Source organism: Pleurodeles waltl, chromosome 3_1 (genome assembly GCF_031143425.1).
Source record: "Pleurodeles waltl isolate 20211129_DDA chromosome 3_1, aPleWal1.hap1.20221129, whole genome shotgun sequence".
Lineage (NCBI taxonomy): Eukaryota > Metazoa > Chordata > Amphibia > Caudata > Salamandridae > Pleurodeles > Pleurodeles waltl.
The window spans coordinates 1,794,625,674-1,794,643,704 of record NC_090440.1 but is presented as its reverse complement, the minus strand read 5'-3'; positions in this window follow the sequence as shown (position 1 = coordinate 1,794,643,704).

Sequence of the window (18,031 nt, the reverse complement as noted above, 5' to 3'; positions counted from 1 at the left end):
ATTCAAGTCTGCCTGTTCCTGAAAGCTGGGAAGCTGGCAATTTTAGCACCGCAAACCCTTTGTTGATGCCATTTTCAGGGAAGAAACCACAAGCCTTCTTCTGCAACCCTTTTTTTCCATTTTCTGGAAAAACAGAATTGTTGCTGTATTTTGGCTAATTTCTTGGTCTCCTCCAGGGGCAGCCACAAACTCTGGGTACCTCTAGAATCCCTAGGAGGTTGTTAAAAAAGGATGCAAATTCGGGGTGGGTAGCTCATGTGGACAAAAAGTTATGAGGGCCTAAGCGCTAACTGCCCCAAATAGCAAAAAAAAGGCCTGGCACATGAGGGGGAAAAGGCCTGGCAGCGAAGGGGTTAATATGAACGTCAGATAGGTCCTAAGTGACTCCAAAGCCCAGGATTCAAATATGCTTGAAGATTATTACTTGCAGCCGTGTACAGGACTGTTATGTACATAGTCAAATGTTTTCACATTGTACAATCAATGTTACATATGTACATATCATTTGACTGTGTAATGTACATGTATCAATGAGACCTAGACCTTATGTTTGTCAATTCCAGATTGCAGATTGACCGTTTGGCTCTTCTTCATTTGGCAATATCAGACAGTGTCACAGGTAGATGGCATTAACAGACTGACATGTGAAGTGAACATGGATTAAATCAGGTACTGTCTGGAATGAGTTTTGTGGTGAGTTAGGTCTATGCCGATACTGTCAGGGCAGTGGGGAGGTAGTGTCCTTTTCCATACTAAAGACCTGTTTGGTATTTGAGATGGGGCCAATTGTGCCATGTGTGTTTTCATGTGTCTCTTACACATGTCAAAATGTTGTATCCACAACCTTCTAACATCATTATGTTTTGTGTTGTATGTGAGCTAACTTGAACATAGTTGTCACTGTGTTTCCACTTTACAGACCAATGTGCATGTGTCTGAAGACTAACATAGATGGAGTAGCAAGCCTACAGATACCTGGCCATGGTAAGTAGGAGGTTCCATGTTTGGGGACATTAGTACTGAGCTCTGTCTCCTTCCTGGGGTATGGCCATTAGGGAACTGTGGTATGAGTATGTGATAAGGTTTTAGCTGATGATACATTGAACCAATCGATTTGCCTCATGGGATACTGAAAGATTGACATGTCCCTGACTTCAGAAGTCTGTGGTTTGGAAGTATTTGACACTTATGTTGCAACACTGAAGTTTGCAGCAGCACTTCACTATGTGGTAATTGCAATTCTCCAAATAAAGATGTGGGAATGTATAATACAAATGAGTTGTGTCATGTATATAATGCAGTGTCAATGCAATATGTATCCTGGTTATACAGTACATGTGTAATGACCATGACAAATGTTTTACATTAGAGAGTAACATTTTGATACAAGCCTCTCATACATGACAGTTGTATATGGTTGATAAATCACACTAAAACTAAAACAGTGGTTAAGTGATATTCATTGGGGAGTGCACATCAAAATGAGTGATGTGAAACTAAAAGAACAGAAACATAACAGTGAAGGGTGCAGTCATGGTGGATGAGTTGATCAGGGTAACAGCTGCATCATTTGGAAATACAAGTCCAGTGTCCTTGTACCATGGGAAATGGAGATAGGTTTCAGAATAGTCAACAGGGTGTATCTGTGCCACACAAGGTGAACCAATCAGTAAAGGATCTCTTCCTGGCAGTGGGTTTGGTCTTGTCATCTGCTCCTACTGGATGTCTGGGTGGACGTCCATGTTTGCAAGAGTATTCTTCTGCTTCAGAGGGTGGGGTGTCTGAAGTATCCCCTTCCCCTGTGAGGGCCTCCATTTCACTAGCTGCCACAGATGTAGAAGAGCCGGATGTTTCATTGCTAGTGAAAGAGGCCAGATGTTAGGTACAAAACATACTCAGGGTGGTATTCGTGTACCTCAGCACACCAGCAATGGAAGCCAGGATGTCATTTTGAGCCTACCACTGCTGCATGGCTTTCTGGTGGTTGTCACTCTGCAGCTGTCGGATCTCCCCCATCATGGTCCATACCTGGCCCATCGTGCCTTGTGAATGTTGGTAGGCTCCCAAGACTTGGGAGATGGTGTCCTGGTCAGTTGTGTCCCTTGGAGACCCCATCATCTGGGCCACATTATCCCTCCCATGCACCCTACCTCCAGATACCTGTGCCCCTGGCACAGTAGGCCCACTCCCACTGGTGGCAGGATCATCATGGTCAGGGGTGTCAACAGGAGACTCAACTACCTGTACTGGGTGGCTCATGATGGAAGACACTGTCTTTGGGACACAGGTTTGGAGGTGAATGGTTGTCTGTGATGCTCATGGAACAGGGCTGGGAGGAGTCGATATGGGCAGGATGAGGGTCACAGTTGTTGACTGACCAGGTGTCCTTGATGGGCCAGCTTCATCCTCAGTGTCCAAACATCCAGGACCTTCATCGAAAGGGGTAGTGTCAGTGTCTGGTGTCCTCTCCATGTTGAGAATGGCAAGGTTGCCTGTAGGAGAAGTGGAACACACAGTTGCTGTAAGTGATGCATCAAGTGATGTTTAACTTTGACAACTAGACATGCTATGTGACATGCACACACGGCCTTTACTTGATGGCTGATATGACAATGGCAGCTGCTTCCAAATCTAGCTTAGAGCAATGTGGGACCCAGAGATTTACAATTGCATACACCATGCTCCAGGCTCTTGGATTTTGTTGGTGGTTAGATGACTGCTGATATACTTGCAATGTACATTTCTCTCCTAGTAAAGTGTATGGCATCATTGATTCAACTGATAGCGGGACAATGCACAATGGTAACAGAACTGGCACACAGTGTGGGAGTTACCATTTGACGTGGGCCTCTTTATAGATGTATTGCAAGTACATTCAGTTTATTATTGAGTCTTCCCCCCAGGTGAGTATATGACATTGTTAGGAAGGTTTTCTCTAAGGCCAGTTGGTAGGGGACACAGCTGTAATAGTACTGGTAGTGGGCCATAGATTTGCCGTCATTGTCATGGACTGTAAGACCGTGGTGCATTCAGGAGGGATTATACATGCAAGACATTTAAAAATGAAGTACACTGTTCTGGTTTTCTTACAGGTGGAACAGTATCTGCTGAGAGTTGTAGTGCTGTATGTTCTTGGACTCTACATGCCATACAAAAACACTGCGGCCCCAGGTGAGTTTAGTTGACATGTGGCATGCCATGGAGGAGTATTTAGACATTTGTCCACAGGTGTGGTGGGTGGTTTTGGCAATGATGTGGGGAAAGGTGATCAGTGAGCATGCAGACAAAGGGGGTCATTACGACCCTGGCGGTCTGAGACCGCCATGGCTAAAGTGGCGTCCGTACCGCCAACAGTCTGGCAGTACGGAGACCCGTATTTCGACCGCGGCGGTAGCGCCGCGGTCGCACCGCCAGGGCCGGCGGTTTCCCGCTGTTTTAGCCCCGGCGGTTTCCCGCCGTTTTAGCCCCGGCGGTGATAATCCGCCAGGGCAGCGCTGCAAGCAGCGCTGCCCTGGGGATTATGACTTCCCTACAGCCAGCCTGTTTCTGGTGGTTTGCACCACCAGGAAGAGGCTGGCGGTAAGGGGAGTCCTGGGGCCCCTGGGGGCCCCTGCACTACCCATGCCACTGGCATGGGCAGTGCAGGGGCCCCCTAACAGGGCCCGTGCAGCTTTTCACTGTCTGCATAGCAGACAGTGAAAAGCGCGACGGGTGCAACTGCACCCGTCGCACAGCCGCAACACCGCCGGCTCCATTAGGAGCCGGCTCCTATGTTGCGGCCGCATCCCCGCTGGGCCAGCGGGCATAAACTAGGTTTGCCCCCGCCGGCCCAGCGGGGATGTTGTAATGGACACCGAGGGAGTGCGGCCGTATGGCGGTTACAGCTTGGCGGGCAGCGGAAGTCACCCGCCAATGTTGTAATGACCCCAAAAATGTTTTGGTGACATGAATAGTGTTGTGACTCACCAGTCTCCACTCCCCCAGCTATTCCTGTGAGGCCTTCAGGATGCAGGATGTCAAAGACCTTCTCCTCCCATGATGCAAAAGTAGGGGGGGAAGTGGAGTTCCACCACCATGGTTGCGAAGCGCCAGCTGGTGCCTGGGGGCCATGGAACATACCTTCCCCCTGAGGTAATTCCACGTCTTCCTGAGGTCCTTCCTTGTGCATGGGTAACTGCCTGGAACTGTGCTCCAAAGCCCAAAAAAAGTAATGGCTCTACTCTGAAAATTTTGTTCCCCATAACCCCCAACTCATCAGTGAAACATGGATGTTTTTGTGGGACATGTTTGTGGTGGAAGAGACGGTGAGGTAGTAAGTAATGTGTAGGTACATTTTTAGTGATGAGGTGTGGGTGCTGCGATGTGATTGGGTGATGGTTGTTGTGTATTGTGTGTGATACAAAAATTGTGTGTTGTGTATGTTGTGAAAGTGTGGGATGAGTGCTGAGTGAAATGTGTAGAGGTGACTATTGTTTGTTTTGTTGGTTCTTTATATCTTTTTCTAGTCCATCATTCTGGTTGCAAAGGACTGTGGGGGTCATTTTGACCCGGGCGGGCGGCGGACGCCGCCTGCCTTGCAGGAACCGCCAAATGGCCGCTCCGCGGTCAGAAGACCGCGGAGGCCATTCTGACTTTCCCGCTGGGCCGGCGGGCGCCCGCCAGGGGAGTGCCCGCCGGCCCAGCGGGAGGGGAGTGCCCACCGGCCCAGCGGGAAAGGCCCTGCAACACAGAGGCCGGCTCCGAATGGAGCCGGCGGTGTTGCAGGGGTGCGACGGGTGCAGTTGCACCCGTCGCGATTTTCACTGTCTGCTATGCAGACAGTGAAAATCATGCTGGGGCCCTGTTAGGGGGCCCCTGCACTGCCCATGCCAGTGGCATGGGCAGTCCAGGGGCCCCCAGGGGCCCCACGACGCCCGTTCCCACCATCCTGTTCCTGGTGGTCAAAACCACCAGAAACAGGCTGGCGGGAAGGGGGTCGGAATCCCCATGGCGGCGCTGATTGCAGCGCCACCATGGAGGTTCAGCCCAGCCAGAGGAAATCCGGCGGGAAACCGCCGGATCCCCTTTTCTGACCGTGGCTTTACCGCCGCGGTCAGAATGGGCACTGAAGCACCTCCAGCCTGTTGGCGGTTCTTCCATTGCCCGCGCCTCTGGCGGTCTTCGACCGCCAGGGTCGGAATGAGGGCCTGTGTGCTGTGTAGGGATGTGTTTTATAGTGCAGTGTGTAGGTGTGTTGGGTGTGTGGATGTGTGTCAGATGTGGGGTATTCAAACTATCCAATGTGGTGTTGTGTTCTGACTGATGTGACCTTAGACCACCGCGGTTCACACCACCAATTGTTTTCCACCATGGAAGAACCACTCTTGTGATTTGTGGATCGTAATTTGATGCAAGGCTTTTTGGTGGGCTGGTGGTGCTGGTAATCAGACCTCCTTTTTCCATTCTGCAGTGTCCTGGCGGTGTCAGAAATGTGGCTGCTTTTTGGCGGGCTGAGCTGTCTTACTCTTAATACGGCAGTATAGTGACTGCCAACATGGCGTTTTTTTGGGCGGGCCACCACGGTGATCTTACCGTCAGACCCACAAACCTGTAATGAGGCCCATAATGTGCAAACTTATGAACTTAGCATTAATAATATATAATTAAAAAAAGGCAAATACATGTCAATATTAATTGCAATCTTTGTTAATGCATTATATTAAATAGGACAAAGATGTGCATTTATTTTTCTGCAGACATGTAATGTTAAGCTAATAAATTATAAATCAACATAAATCATGTTAATTTCTACTCATAATAATTCATTCTAATGATTAATTTTTCAACATTGTTTAATCAGGGTAGCATTTTATAAGTTCTGGTAGACATAACGTCTGCCATGGTATGCACAATGTCCACTACAAATCAAAATGTGTACTCTTTAAAATGCATGTTAGTGCAGCTATATAAGTTGTGCTTTTAAATGCAAATATAAAAGTTGCCTAGTGCTGACCTCTGAGCCATTAAATCATTTAAAAATGTATGCTCCAACAACTGACCTAGGTGTAGCTGGCGTTTGGACTTCGTATATTGCTCCCAGACAGTGAGATGAAAGAAAGATAGGCATTTGCGGAATGGACCATCTCTTACTTGATGAAGGAGAGTAGCTGTTACCTACCACACTTGCACATCACAAAGGCTCTGTCTGAGCACACGCACAAAGGGTTTGACACTAGTGTTTGGTGACACCAGATAAGCTGGAGCCAGGTCAGAGAGGCAATACAATCCAAACATCTCTGGAGGTGGAAACCCCGAGAACCTTTTCCTACTTCAAAGCTGGCAGCAGACACAAATATTGGACCATCAGACCCAACTCCTCAGTACACCTCTGGACCTGTAAAAGATTTAACAGGACTGCTGTGCTACTCGGCAGGAAGTACTGCTACTCTGTTGCCCTGTTGTCTGCTGCCCTCCTGCCTAAGTGAAAGGACTGGACCTGAATCTTGAAACGAGGACCTCCAGAGTGACTCTAAGTGCTAGTTAGCTGGCCTCCTGATCTGAGCCTCACAGACCTAGGCTTTATCTGCTGTGAGTTCTACCCCCCAAGAGGTGCCATCTGAGTACTATACACTTAAAAGTGGGCCTGAAGGTGCTCTGTCAGCCCAGCTGTGGTCCTGTGAAGAAGAAATGATGCAGCACAATGCATCTCCTCACAGCATCATTGGAACTTCTGCAGCCTGACACATCCCCAATGCCGGATCTCGCAGCGGAACAGCCACTGCGAAATGCATCCTTGACAGAGGTCTTTGCTTCACAAATCCCTTGCCAATAGAATCCTTGATGACCACGCAGGATTCTATAGTGCAGCCCCACAGTTCTTTGTAACCACCAGTGCACAAACCATCTTTGACACAGAACATCGCATCACAAGCTGCTCGTCGACGGCATCCTGCTCTGCGTGAAAACTCAACGATGCATCGTCTGTGTGTGCCAGAAAAATCGACGCACACCTCCCTGTTTTCCACACATCTCCTCCTCTGCGGCCCCTTGCAGAGAATTTGAAGGCAAACCAGGTACTTTGTGATTCCAAGTGACATTTGTTGCTTTTTAACAACTAAAGACTCTTTATATAATTTTCAAAGTGACATCTCAACTTGTACTTACTGAATCTTGATCGTTTTGACCTGCATTTAACCAGATAAATAGTCTATATTTTTCTAAACACTGTGTGGTGTATTTTCGTGGTGTTATACTGTGTTATTGCATGATTTATTGCATGCATACTTTACACATTGCCTTCTAAGTTAAGCCTGACTGCTCAGTCCCAAGCTACCAGAGGGTGGGCACAGGATAATTTGGATTGTGTGTGACTTACCCTGACTAGAGTGAGGGTCCTTGCTTGGATAGGGGGTAACCTGACTGCCAACCAAAGACCCCATTTCTAACAGTCTTCCTGTGAGATACATTCTGTAAATGCAATTGTTATTGACAATAGAAGACACGAGCTATGGATCACAGGCAGATGTGCAGGTGTATCAAATAATGATTACTGTAGATGCCCCTGATCCCCAACTCTTTTCAGTTTATGTATACACACATACACAGAAGGGCCATTAAACACATTTCCTCTTTCCAACATCACTGTGCTGGGTAGGCCTGTGCCGTGCTTGTAACCGTGTCTCTCTCACCATGGCTAGTTAACCAAACCCACAGGTTAGTCACTGATGTGGAGACATTTCTACAACAGCACAATATTAGAGGCAATTGTGAAAAAAGAACAAAAAATATATATAGGAAATCAGTTTTTCTAAGGAGACTTCAATGGGAGATCCCATGGAAAACCTGGGAAATATGTTAAAATTGAGGATGGTGGGACCTTATTTCGACACAGATCACTAACCCCTTGGTAAATAAAAGCTAGGACAAACTCCCTCTTTATGTAAAACTCTGATCATTCACCCTTTAGTACTGCTAACTTTCGAAGCAGGCTGAAGAATAGTTTAAACTACTGAGAACATAGCATGAAGGTGTGTGTTATGTATTTGATCTCAAATTAAATTACATTTAATTGAAGAGGATTAAGAATTTTTGTGATCCTGATCGTATGCTGTGTGGATTCTCTGTATCAAAGTCCAGGATACTTCATTGGCAGGACTGGCCAGGCCAGTGGGTCACTCAGGTATTTTCCTGGTGAGCAGCTGGTTTTTGGGCTGGTTTTATGGGCAACTTCCAAAGTGAATAGGTTTTTATTTTATTTTTCCATAGAAGTGTGACTACAGAAGATGTCCCCTTCAGCTGAGATCAGGCTACCTGAGTATCACAAAAAATTGGGTAAAAAGCCCCCCTCAAATTTGTTTTGCAAACACTGCACACATTTTTCAATACTATACTCATAGTTGCAGTGTGTGTGTCTGGTTATCATGTGTCTTTCACTATATTTTTAATTATACCTGGGTAACGTTACCAGGTATGAGTGAACCCAGTCATATTTGTCAAAAAATCATGATATGCTTTCAATTTGTATTTTTCTTTTTATAGGGATAATAAAGTTTAAAAAATATACAACCACTGGTAGGGTAAGACTTACTTTAATCTTCAAATACAGTAAGTTGTTACTAAAAATATAAGGATCCTATCAGCCCTAACAAAGGCCTGAGACCTTGTGAGGGCTAATTTGGGACCAAAACAAGTTGACGGTTGTGAAGTGTGGCTGAGACATTATTCTCAGTGTTAAACTAGCTTTTGTTTCTTGATCCTGCTCTATGTACCCTTGAATAGAAAGAATGTATTAGGGTACACAGGGAGTCAGTCTTAGCAGTGACATGGATTGCTTGTATATCTAGCACATATTTGTTCTGTACTCCTTCTTAGTGAGGCCCTCCTGCTGGTACTATCATGTCAGCATGAGAGGAGCCAGCCTGTGATGAAGCATGCCACTGTAAATTGGGTTATGCTTTCTCTTCCATTCCAAATATGATTTTTTGATGTTGATTCATTAAATGAGGGTTTATGTTCATTCTTGCAATATAAAGTTACTATGTTACACAGCACAACCTGAAGGAACAGTGATGGTCGGTGTCAGCACTGCTTCGCATTGCGGGGAAGTGTTCTCCCTTGGTGTTTCAGTGTTGTTGAAAGTTCACGGTCCACACCCATGATTGCAGTTTCCTCCATACTCAGGGTACTCTCTTTTCCAAGTATGTAACTTGTTTAATTTTCTCACAAGGATGAGTTATCTTTGGCATTCTCTTTCCTCATAGTTTGGATGGAAGATGATCCCCATATCATATTAGATCCTGCTGATACCCAATCATCCCTTTTTTGGTTCAGAAAGTTGTTGACAAGGTGTAACAGCAAACAATAGGGCACCACTTTAAGATTGATTGACTATTTTCTCTAACCTTATGTGTTTGCTTGTTACGTGTAACACACGTGTAATTGTATATTGCAAGAAGGTTAACAATACTTTTCTTTTGTGGTACTGCTGCTCAGAGGACATCATGGCCCTCATTACAACCCTGGCGGTCGGTGTTAAAGAGGCGGTAATACCGCAAGCAGCCCGGCAGGAAAAAAAATGGGATTATGACCGTGGTGGAAACCGCCAACATAGACAGCCACTTTAACACTCTGACCGCCAGGGCGGTACAAACAAACAGCGTGGCAGACACCGCCACAGACAGGCGGAAGACAAAGTACCTCCAACCCTATTACAAGATGCCCATCCGCCACCTTTTCCGGTGCGGAACCAACGCGAACAAAAACACGGCGGAAACAGTACACAGAAGGGAAAACACTCACCTCTCCACACCCCATGAGGAAAAAGGACGCCATGGAGCCCGAATTGCAGATACTGCTGATGATGGTCTTCCTCCTCTTCTATCAGAAGCACCAATGACGGCGGCTATGACCACGGTGAGTACTGCAATTACAACACAGGGGTGGGGGAGGGAAAATAGAGTGACACACACAAACACAACACGCAACACCCACAACACCATACACACAAATACATGCAGCAACAGTACACATACACCCCCCCACCCCCTGGAAGAACGCAAGGACAAAAGGAATTGATTTGAACGAATGTAATCATGTGAAATCTCATTATCAAAGTTCAAAATTCAGTAAACACAATTATGTACACCAACTACACAAGTCTGGATAGTGCACCAATCATTGTCCGTGGACCACTGGGCCCAAAATGCATGGGCGAAGCCCACAAATGACACCTGACTGGAAACGGAGAGAAAACACTGCAGCGGCATCAGATCAAAATGAAACAGGCACCTGAGGGGGATGGGGGCACCTCAGCCAGATGAACGCACAACGCCACTGCTGCACGAGGGGGCTCCATGCCCACTGCTTTATCCTGGGGATTGCAAAGTCACAGTCTCTAAAGTCTCTCAAGTGGGTGGTTTGCCCACTGCTTTATCCTGGGGAGTGCAAAGCCACAGTCTCTCAAGTCTCCCAAGTGGGTGGTTTGCCCACTGCTTTATTCTGGGGAGTGCAAAGCCACAGTCTCTCAAGAGGATAACAGTTTCCACTGGTTCTGGAGGGGGCTTAGTGCCCAGAGTGCTTCATCCTGCCAAGGACTGAGGTAGTGGATGTATCTCTCCACTGGTTCTGGAGGGGGCTTGGTGCCCAGAGTGCTCCACGTGCAGTGTGGCCGGTACAATTCCCTCACCTGGGTGTGTGTGCCACAAGATTGCCGAGGTACACGTAGCATGATACCCCATGGAGGCTGCGACATACCCCACACTGCTGCGGCTTCGCATTCCACCTGCAGGTGACAACTGTGATGACAGTAATGCTTCATGGAAGCTGCCCAGGGTCCTGGAACTCACCACCAGCCTCGGAAGACTGACCACTGGGGATGGTAGGCATGTCTGCGGTGGTGCCACTGTCTGAGGATGTCACGGGGCCGCTGGCGGTGCTTGCGGCGGTGTCAGTCATGGGGGTGCATGCAGCGGTGTCAGTCATGGCAGTGCTGGCTGCGGGGTCTGTGGTGGCGGTGGTGGCTGCGGTGTCTGTGGCGGCAGTGCTGGCGGCAGGGTCTGTGGCGGCGGGACATGTATCAGCACCTGTTGAGGGAGAAAGCTGGATGTCTCCTGTAGGCTCGGACTGCTGCCCACCGGGGAAGAGGCTGTAGACGTGCCAGAGGCGGTGCAGGTGGCGGTGCAGGTGGCGGTGCAGGTGGCGGTGCAGGTAGTGGTGTTCGCCCCGCCCAGGTTGGCATGGACGTGGACAGGAGGTGTGACACTGGTCACTCATTCGGTGCCACCATGCCCTGTCCTGACCTGCCCTTCAGTTTTTGGCCCTTCCCCACCTTTGATGGTGATGCAGTTGTCTTGCCACTATCCCCTTTCGTTTTTGCTGACCCCTTGGTGGCAGGTGTTTTCGGCTTCTCCCTCTGGGATGGGGGCAACTTTTTAACCTTGGCAGGTGGCGGAATGTCCTTGCACTCACTCTGTGGCGGACTGGCAGCCCTGATGGTTGGCACACTCCATGACCCCACAGTTGCTGGCACCACTGTGCCTGGGGATGTGGTGGCTGAAGTGCTGGGCTAGGACCTGGAAAGCCTGGCCCGAGAGGAAGGACGGGGGGGAGGTGTAGGGAAGAGGTCAATGTTAGCCAGGAAACGTTTTTTAGACACACTGGGATGGGTAGAGGGAGGGGGTTTGGGAGTGGAGGAAGAGGTAGTGGTTGTAGGAGGTGTACGTCTGCTGAATTTGGGTGAAGTTGCATGGGCTGGAGGCTGTTGTGAGGTGGCTGGCTGTTGGGTGGGTGTGTGCCTGCGTTTGTGTACTTTGGGAGGAGGGCTCACTGACACACTGGGAGAGGACACTGGGGATGTGTGAATGGTAGTGGGGATGGTGAGTGCACATGAGAGGTGTGTGGTGATGGGCGTGCTGGCGATGCAGGTAGTGGCGGAGGATGTACTGCATGCAGGTATGAGTGGAGACGAGACTGGGAGGGAGGATGGAGACGTGGAGGAGGGGGACACAGTGGGGGAAGTGAATGTTGGTATGTGTGCATGGGTATGATGCTTGTGTGAGTGCCTGTGGGTTGTGCGGTGCTTATGTTTGCCTGAGCCACTCTTGTGAGTTGATGTGTGTGCATGCTGGTCTGATGGTGTGCTTGGGATAGGCCGAGGTACAGGGTATTGGGTCTGGGTGGAGGAGGTTGGAGGGGGAGGCTGGACACAGGGACAATGGCTGCCATCAGTGCTGAGGCCAGAACCTGAAATGCTCTCTATTGGGCTGCCTGGCCAGAATGAATGCCCTTCAGGTACGCATTTGTTTGTTGCAAATGCCTCTCAACATCCTGGATGGCATTCAGAATGGTAGACTACCCAAAAGTGAGGGATCTCAGGAGGTCAATAGTCTCCTCACTGAGGGTAGCAGGGCTGACTGGGGCAGGGCCTGAGGTGCCTGGGGTGAAGGAGATGCCCACCCTGCTGGGTGAGCGGGCACGGGACAGATGCTGAGGGGCTGCTGGGAGGGCGGTGCTGGTAGGGGGTGTGGCGGCTGTACCTGTTGATGCGGTAGGCACAGAGGGGCCTGCCACCGCAAGGGAGCTCCCATCAGAGGTGGAGTCGCTGTTGCTGGTCTCTGCTCCTGTCCCCGCTGTGGAGCTCCCCTCGCCCTCCATCCCACTGGTGGCTTCAGACTCCATTGCTTCACCCTCCAGGGCCAAGTGGGATGCAGCTCCCTCCTGCTCCGGTGCCAATTCTCCTCCGCCTGATGATGCTATTGCACACAAGAACAGGGAGACCACAAAAAGGGGGGGAAGACAGAAGAAAGACATGTTCAGTGCATGCAACACCACTACCGTTGGTGGACACAACAGACAGTGAGCAGCCCTCTGCACTACGCTATGCACTTATAGTTCCTAGATTAATCACATGGCCATGGGGTACGAGGCCTAAGTCCAATTGCTGCACACCTGGAAGTCACAGGAGCCTGACTAGGTGTAGATTGCTCTAACCACTAGTGGGGTTGGGGTGCCACATAGCATGCCTCACAATGGGACCTTGCCTACCAAGATCGCCCTGGCCTAGGGGAACCCACTGCCCACCTCCCCCGCCCAGACACCTTGTAATGCGTGCAAAGTCAGCTGTATGAGAGTGTACTCACCCCCTTGTGGCTGCTGTGATGCCCTCAAGGGCCCATCCAACTCCGGATACGCCATTGCCAGGATCCTGAACATCAGGGGGGGTCATGGTGCGACGGGCACCCCTCCCACATTGAGAGGCCATCCCCAGCTGGGCCTCCGCCGTCTTCTTGCTCCAGCAGCGCAGGTCCTCCCATCGTTTCCGGCAGTGGGTGCTCCGTCTGTGGTGGACCCCCAGGGTCCGGACATCCTTGGCGTTGGCACGCCAAATACCCTTCTTCTGGTGGGCGCTGACCTAGATGTATGGTACAGAGGGAAAGGACATTACTTACCCGTCCGGACCGTCATACTCATTGCCCCCCGTTCCCACCCTTGCCCTGACCCACAAACACTTTCCATCTGCCCATGCAGGCCTCAGCCCCCCCATGTATCTTCCATCCTGACCACTCAAAACAGGCATTGCCCATGCAGCATGCTCACAGTGTACTCACCTGTTTGTCTGGAGGACTGTACAGTTGGGTGTACTGAGGGAGGACCCCATCCAGCTACTCTCTCCAACTCCTCCAAAGTGAAGGCAGGGGCCCTTTCCACAGACACATGAGCCATTGTCGCTTCCAGACTGAGGTCACAGCAGCACTTGCAGTGTCGGTCCTCTCCTGTTGAAGGTCAGGTATCAAGTGAGTGAACAGACAGAAAATGGCGGTCACATCCGTGGCGGTGCGTACCGTCACCGCCGGCGTACATTGTCATTGGCTCCTCAGACCCATAGGGCCCAATGTTAACCAATGCAGAATAGTGCCGCGGTCTTAGACCGCCCACCGCGACAGTGTAGAACGCCAGCGCAGTTATCTCATATTCCCTTGTCCCACCTTACGGGTCAGGCAGCCGCCATTTCAGGGGGCCACATGGCATTAATAATAACTGCGTCACACCTATGTCAGCCTGGAATACTCACAGTTACAGGCACATTGCGGATTAATACATTTGTGCAAATTACATTTTGTGATACCTCAGTGTTGGCTGACTCTCTGCTCGCTGTTCTCCATAGGGCACGTCTGCTGGGGCAGGTGATGAGATGGCGGGATCCTCTGGTGTACAGACCCCTGGTGGACCTGTCCACAGTGAAAGAGAGACACATAATTATCACATACAGACTTGATTGTGCAACAATCCATGAACTGTGTGCACAGTTGGAGCCAGACCTGATGTCAGCTATCCGCCATCCCACAGGGATACCCCCTCTAGTGCAGGTCCTGTCAGTACTCCATTTCCTGGCAAGTGATTCCTTTCAAACTACAGTGGCCATTGCATCAGGGATGTTCCAGCCAATGTTCTCTAACCTGTTGTTCAGAATGTTGTCTGCCCTGCTGAAAAACACATGCGCAGCTACATCGTGTTCCCTCAGGTGGAGGATTTGCCTACAGTGAAAGGTGACTTCTATGCCCTGGGACATATCCCCAACATCATTGGTGCCATTGGTGGGATACACGTGGCATTGGTACCCCCCCGCAGGAGTGAACAGGTGTACAGAAACTGGAAGAGCTACCATTCCATGAATGTGCCGATGATGTGTTTGGCAGACCAGTACATCTCCCATGTGAATGCCAAGTTTCCTGGCTCAGTGCATGACGCCTACATTTTGAGGAATAGCAGCATCCCTTATGTGATGGGGCAACTCCAGAGACACCGGGTGTGGCTAGTAGGTGAGGCCAAGGACCCAATACAGTGTGAATAGGTGTCTGAGTATGGGGTTGTCCCTAAGGGTTAGTGTGTGTCTAACAGTTGTCCTTCGATATTTGCAGGTGACTCGGGTTACCCCAACCTGTCATGGCTACTGACCCCAGTGAGGAATCCCAGGACAAGGGCAGAGGAACGCTACAATGAGGCACATGGGTGAACTAGGAGGGTGATCGAATGAACCTTTGTCCTCCTGAAGGCCAGATTCCGGTGCCTCCATATGACAGGTGGTTCCCTTTACTACTCACCAAAGAAGGTGTGCCAGATCATCGTGGCCTGCTGTATGCTGCACAACCTGGCTTTGCGACAGCAGGTGCCTTTTCTGCAGGAGGATGGGCCAGCTTGTGGTCTTGTGGCAGCTGTGGAGCCTGCGGACACTGAAGAAGAGGAGGCAGAAGAAGAGGATATTGACAACATAATCATGCAATAATTCCAGTGATACACAGGTAAGAACATGTCACTGCCTCCCACATCTCATACAATTTCTGGAGCTAGCATAAGTCTGTCATTTCCACTCAGTGTATGGACCCTGACTTGTCACCTTGCTTTTCCATTTCACAGATGTGGATCCCACTTTGTGCCCTCTGCTATATTTCCTCCAGGCCTACAGCTGTGTTACATCGGTATGTGCACAAGTAAATTGGGATTGCTATATTCCATGGTTATTGCAATTACACATTTGTGAAAGCACAGACTGACTCCAGATTGTTTTGTAATTGAAGTGTGTTTATTTCTGTGCAAATAAGTGGAGGGGTTGTAAAATGGGCAGGGGGGATGGTGGAGGAATGTCCATGGCAGAGTCCAGTCTATTTGTTTCACAGGTGCATTGTCCAAAGGGCATAGGAAGTGGAGCAATGGCAGTTGAAGGATCGACAGGGTGACAAAGTGGGACATAAGGGTGACATTCAGGGGGGTCTTATTTCCTGACGGGGGTCTTGGCAATGTTCTCTGTCTTGTTCCTGCATCTCAGGGACCATTTGCGGGGTGGTACTCCATCTGCAGGGGGTGGGGTGCTGGTGTGTTGTTCCTGTGGCGGTGCCTCCTGTCCACTAGCGCCGGTGGAGGTGGAGGGCTGTTCATCGTCCAGGCTAGTGTCAAGGGCCCCTTGTTATGTCACTGTGTCCCTCCCAGAGTTGACAAGGTCTTGCAGCACCCCTGCAATGGTGACCACGGTGTTGTTAATGGACTTCAAGTCCTCCCTGATCCCAAGGTAGTGTTCCTCCTGCAGCCGCTGGGTCTCCTGAAACATGGCCAGTACCGTTGCCTTCGTCTCCTGGGAATGATGGTAAGCTCCCATGATGTTGGAGTGTTCCTCGTGGAGAGTGGGTTCCCTGGGCCTGTCCTCCCCCTGTCGCACAGCAGTCCTCCCAGCTTCCCGTGGTCACCATTGCAGGGGTGCTGACAAGGTCTTGCAGCACCCCTGCAATGGTGACCACGGTGTTGTTAATGGACTTCAAGTCCTCTCTGATCCCAAGGTAGTGTTCCTCCTGCAGCTTCCCTGTTTTCCTGTGCCTCTGTCCCCTGAACCGTGTGCCCACTGCCACTTCCCCCAGGTCCCTGATCGTCCTGTGTTAGTGGGGTTGCCTGGGTTCACTGTAGTGGTGGACACATTGCTGATTGACGTGTCCTGGGGACAGAGGGATGGGCCCACTGGGTGGGTGCTGTGCTGGTGTTTCCTGCAGGGGAGGTTCAGTGGTGGCTTGTGCCAGTGTCAGGGGAACCGACTGTCCAGAGGTCCCTGATGGGCCGGGCTGGTCATCTTGATCCAGTTGTGAAGAGCTGCTGTCATCACTGTGGGTCTCTTCTGTGGGGGGACTGGCTATGTCTGGCACCTCCTGTCCGGTGATGTTGGGTAGGGTTCCTGTAGGGGTGTAAAAGCATGCTTATTGCATCTGTGTGTGCAAGTGTGCAAGGGCTGAGTAACCCTCTACTCCAGTGCTTGCATTCTTGGCTTGGTCCTTGTGTGATAGTTGGTTTGGGGTCTGTGTGGGTATCTGTAGTGGACACGCTTTGGTAATTGCTGCCTATGTTTTGGTGTTGCATGCAGGGCTTGGTATTGGGATGGCTGGATTGTGAACATGGGGCATATGTGAGGTGTTGGAGTGATGGGGTGAGGGTGAGGGTGGGGGTATGTGTTGGCATGCAGGTGGGGTGGGGGATATGGTAATAAAGATATGTCTTACCAGAGTCTAGTCCTCCTGCTACTCCTACGAGGCCCTCAGGATGCAGTATTGCCAAGACTTGCTCCTCCCATGTTGTTAGTTGTGGGGGAGGAAGTGGGGGTCCACCGCCAGTCCTCTGTACAGCAATCTGGTGTCTGGAGACCACGGAACGCACCTTCCCCCGTAGGTCGTTCCACTTCTTCCTGATGTCATTCCTAGGTCTTGGATGCTGTCCCACTGCGTTGACTCTGTCGACAATTCTGCACCATAGCTCCATCTTCCTTGTGTGCTACACCTGTGATCTGAATAGCTGTGGCTCTACCCGGACGATTTCCTCCACCATGACCCTGAGCTCCTCCTCAGAGAACCTGGGGTGTTGTTGAGGTGCCATGATGTGGTGTGGGTGATGTGTGAGGTGGTGTGTATTGTGATGTGTGAGGGGATTTGTTGGTGTGTGTTGTTTGAGGTGCGTGGATGTTGTCTAAGTGATGGTGTGGTGTGTCTGTGGATGCTGGTGTTGTTTTAGGTAGTGTCTCTCTCTGGCCTGCTTTACAATTTCTGGTAGTAAGGGTTTGTGGGTAATGTGGGTGTGTGTTTAATAGCGTTGTGAGTGTGTGGGTGTGGTGTGTGTATGTGTATCAGGTGTGTGTATTTCGAATTGTCCAATGTGGTTGTGTTTTGTATATGTGTGTGTATTTTGAGCGCGGCGGTGTGTACCGCCAATGGATTACATGGATCGCAGTTGAAAGACCGCCGCGTTGATTCGTGGGTCGTGATAGTGTGGGCGTATTCCTGTTGCCGTGACGGTGTCGGTTTTGTTATTGTCAGTTTATCACTGTCCATTGGTGTGGCGGACTTGTGTGGGTGTATGTATTATGGCGGATTCCGAGCTGTGGGTCGTAATAGCTGTAGCGGAATTCCGCGTCCGCAGCGGTATCCTGATGGTCTTCTGCACGTCAGTAAGCGGCATTTAGCGCCAGGGTGGTAATGAGGGCCTATGGCCCTCATTATGACCCTGATGGACGGGGGAGAAGTGACGA